We start from the raw sequence: 5,007 nt of genomic DNA, 5'->3' as shown, positions 1-5,007 counted from the left end.
GTAACGCCAGCTCGTGCGGCCGTGGTTCCTGCTCTGGCTCTGGCTGCCCAGTGGGAGGTAAGTTTCCCCCATGGGGGGGTGGGGGGAGGCTGTTTGTGGGTTTTGGGGCCCACGGGGACTACCCTCTCCCCTTCGGGAGCCTGTGGGGGGGGGTGTTTCGCCGCCCCAACCACCTTACTTCATTAGTCAACTTTTCCATATGCTGAACAAATCCAGTTCAGATTTCTTACTGCATTTTGGTTCTTTGCATTCTGTCTCAGAGTTCAGGGACTATCTTGAAAGCAATAATCTAGATGTAGTCATGCCAACATGACAGAGCAGGAATCACCCCATCTCTAGTCTACCCATCATATTTCTATTTATGCAGCCTTATATGGCATTTGCCTTATCTGTGGTGGAATCACATTGCACGCACATTTTCAATTTAGTGAGTTATCACTTCTGCAGTAGATCATTTCAACTGAGCTCTCTGCAGACTGAAAACCTCTTTTATGCATTTCAAACTCTCTCCAAATGAAGCAACCATATATTTTTCCTCATCAAACCATAATCTACTGATGCCAATTTCTACTACTCGATACGGCAAGGCTGGAAATGTTAAAAAGTCTTCCAAAATGTCCCTCTCACCTATAACAGTGGGTACCATGTAAAGCTAGTAAATGTTCTCCAAAAATGTATGAATGTACTGTGAAAGGAACAGGTGCTCTTCTTGCCTCACACACAATACAGTTTCCACCTGGAAAATACAATACAATTTCCACCTGGAAAAAATGATTTGTGCACTGAAAAGCAAAAATCAAAGGAAGTAACACATTCCCAGATTTTCTAGACACAATACACCATCCTTGTAAGAGGTGTTACCACAGATGAACAATGGATGTGTTTAATATAGTAAAACAACCACCAAATTTTATTTTTAATGCCTTTAGTACCGGACTGAGTCACAGAACACAAAGCAAATCCAGAATGCACAAAACATTTTTCTGTACTTATTTAAATTAAAGGTAAATTATTTAAATAAAAGGTAAAATTGGCAGTGTCGACTAACTTCTTTTTTATTTTTTTTTAGGACTTGGCTTTATCCACACACCTTCCGTGAGTCTCTGTGGTCAAGAACTGATATTTGGAATAATTCTATATTTTTAATAGTACTGATTTCCTTTCTGAAGGAATTGCACACAGCAGTGGCACACAGTTATACACAGCAGATAGTTACAGTATAGAAAGTACACGTGAGAATAAGAGGTTGCAAGGGCTGCACATACTAATGCAGAGCAAGCTGTTTGACAGTTGGCACACCTAGAAACAATGCTGTAGCCCTGGAGGACTTAGCAAGTGGGAACATTTTTTTCCTTTTCAGTTCCTTTTTACAAGGTAAGTTTGGTTTTGGCCTCTGACTGAAACAAAAAAAGAATATAAAAATAAAAAACAAAAATAAAATTCACATTTGAAATGGGTTAATGGCAATTTTCAGGCATGAAGCAAGTCTTTAGGACCAAGTTAGTTTATTTTACGCTATCTTAATATTTATACCTTACCGTTATATTCAAATTCTCTACTAGTTCACCATTTGTTTCAGAACCCATTTCTACTTTGTCCTCAAGCTTAACATCATCCCTATACTTCCTTTATCTATTTCCCTCCCTCCAGTCTCCTAACATATGGTCTCATTCAGTCCCTCCACCCAACCTGCCCACTACTCGTGCACTGCAGGTCCTGATATTTTGAACAGCTCTCCCATAGCACTACCTCACTGACTCATCCCTTCATTTTAGTTCTCATTTAGAAATGTATTGGGTAAATCCCATTGACTTCAACTGGAGCCAGGAATTTCATTCTTTCTACCCATTGTTCAAAACTTGCCCTCTCTCTCCCTCACCTGTTTAGGATTTGACTTGACCAATACTGATGAAACTTAAAATCAAAATATTTCAAGAAAAATAGGACAAATCTTGTTATTGACCAATTTTAATGACAATAAAAGTCAACTTTTCTATCAGTCAGTAACTTAAGTCAGTTTTTACTGCAACACACTTGTGTCTTTTATTTTCCTTATAACAATAAGTATTATAGTCCACACCAATCACACAGGCTCGAGGCATAAATGCAAGGTCATCGAAACTTTGCTCATCAGCTAAGACAGGGTAGAGTGTCAAAAACACGTGCAATCTCTAATTGGAAGGTGTTGGTGTACCAGAGGTGACGGGGGGGGGGGGGGGGGGGGGTGGAGTCACAGGGGCCTAGCTGTGGCAGCACAGCCTGGACCCCTTCCCCACCATCCACCTGGAGGTGCACGTACATCCACTGCCAGTAACAAACTGGACTGGGGCTCCGCAGCCCCCAATGCAATTGATCCTCAGAGCCTGGGCTGCTTGCAGCAGGTGGCGGGGAGGCTTCAAGAGGCTGCGTCAGGGTCCTCGGAGCCAAGTTCATTGCCAGTAGCTGCTGCATGCGCACCTAGAGGTGGATGGCTTGGGAGCCACAAGTGGCTCCATCCTTGTTGTGGCAACACAGCCCTTTCCCTGCCATCAGCCCCAAGGCATGTGCGCCAAGCAAAATGCCTTTGTGTGTCACGCATGCCAGGGGTTGCTGACCTCTAACCTATTTTAAAATATATGGTTACTTGCCCCTTTAAAAAAAGTCTGTCTGTAAATTTGCAATTGGCTACCGTTAGTCACATTATAGTTGAGTATGTTTTGTGTGAAAACAACTAGATAAAAGCCCCCCGATCCTGCAGCGTTCTCCACACAGGCAGTCCCTTGTGCACACACCAAACCCCAGAGATTCAGTGAGTTTAAGGGTCAAATTTCTGTGACAGTCAATGAAATTAAAAAGTGGCAAAGTAAAATATAATAAAAAGAAACTGACCTGTGAAATTCACTGCCACAGAATTTTACTAAAGCCAAAACAGCGAGGACCTACCTGGACCACCATACAAGTAACAAGAATATTCAGTTATATTACCTAAGAACAACTGATTTTGAATGAGATTTGATACTCACGTTCTTCAAACATTAAACTCTAACTATGGAAAATTAGGAACCTCAACAGAGTGAGGGCTTTTCTTTGCTACCTCTATTATATGCAAAGGGTTTTTGCATATATTGACCACATCCATTATTAGCTCCAGAGACCAAGCCAGGCTGGCTACACATCTGACCTAAAGGTGGATAAGTAAAACTCTCCCGATTAACCCGATTTGATTTTTCTGCATTAACTTGTATGAACATTTTCAGCAATCTCTGCCTCCTTTCCCTGTCAACTGTATTTAAGATGACCGTATGCCTGTTTAGTACCCTTGTTCTCTGCAAGTCCATTCATAACTGACGAAGTACGCTGTAACCTACAACAGCTCATTTCACTCTGAATGAGTTAATTTTATAATGTACCACCATGTCCTACCTTCTAACTTTAAACTAACATACTACTTCATATAGAAACAGCTAGATTCAACTGAGCACTTTGTTTTGGTGGGAAAAATATAATTATGCCATGACAACCCTTTGCCCTTTTCTTCTTAAGATCACTAATTTATGATGAGTTTGGTAGTTGGGAAGTTTTATCTTAAAGATCACTCAAACACCAACTGACAGAAAGAAGGAAGAAATGTCAAAGATTTAAGCCCATTAACAGGTTGCTAGCTGGGCTATCGAATACAGCCAAGCTAGTGAAGAAATATTCATTTAGACTGAAATAATACACAAGACAACGCATTATAATACAGTCAATGGAAAATGATAAGCTGCTTAGTTTAATATAAAAGAAATAGCCACTAAAGTAATCATCCCATAAATTGAGTACTATTTCCAACAAAAAAAAGTATCCACAAAAATCTAATAACCTTTTCCAAAAACTAATACTGACAGTTTAATACTGACACTTTAAAAAATGAACCAAAACCCCACCAATTTAATTAACTGCCATTGCATAATAACCTCTAGCTTCAAGAACACAGCTATACCATGGTAATACACAACTATCATCCCTTCACCCAAATATCAGAGAAGAGAGATAGCTTTGCAGCTGTCCAGGTTAACATCCAGACGTCCAGGTGTGCCAGGAAAACAAACCGTTTCTGGAGAAAAAGCACTGTTCATTCCATAGCAGGGGTACAGGGCAACTTTCTACATCAGTGGTCACCAACGGGTCGCAGACGATTGGGAAGCCCCTGATAATCAGTCAGTCTCAGTTGGGGGGGGGCTAACCTGCCTAGACTGAGATTGACTGTCAGAGGGTCCGCAATCGGGAGCAGCAGGATGCACGCGGCTGGGCTGAATTGCACCCCTTGCCACTGGGGCTGGGCCAGGTGAGTGGGACAATCCCCCTCTATGCCCCCTGCCACTGGGTAAGGTGGGCCCTGGATGCGCCTGGCCTGGGGAGAGTCAGAGCCCAGGTGGCTTATCCAGGCACATGGGGAGTTGGGGGGGGCTCCCACTACTGCAAATGCCCCAGTGGAGGCCCAGGGCCCACATGCCCTCCCAATCTGTGCGTGGGGTGAGGCAGCTGCCGCTGCAACTTGGGCTTTGTGCCCCAAGCTCCAACCCTCCCCCAGCCTGGCCCAGCTGGGCCCCACTTTCTCCCCCACTGTGGGGGCCTCAATCTGTGCCCCCCCCGCGCAACTGACCTGCCGGGGGAGATGGAGGCGGAAGAGGCAGGCACAGTAGATCCTGGATTGCCCTTTACTTCAGAAGGTGATCGTCACCTTAAAAAGGTTGGAGAGCACTGTTCTACATGTTAGGCAGAGCTGTTAGGAAAGGGGAAAATATAGATGGGGGAAAAAAAAGAAAACAAAACATGAAGAACACCACTACAATGTCAACCTAGTAGCATGAAGTTACACATTTTTTATTTTCTGTAACACAACCCGAAATGCTCGAGAGCCACCGTTGTTCTACAACACGGATTCTCCCCGTTGCACCCCTGTGGGCACCTCAAGGACAGTCATCTCCACAGTGATGCACATCAGGGGAGCAACCACGATCCCCAAAACTGGCCGAGAGAGTTCAA

Source organism: Alligator sinensis, unplaced genomic scaffold (assembly GCF_000455745.1).
Source record: "Alligator sinensis unplaced genomic scaffold, ASM45574v1 scaffold43_1, whole genome shotgun sequence".
Taxonomy (NCBI): Eukaryota; Metazoa; Chordata; order Crocodylia; family Alligatoridae; genus Alligator; species Alligator sinensis.
The sequence above is the reverse complement of the archived record's forward strand: the minus strand, read 5'-3'. Positions refer to the sequence as shown.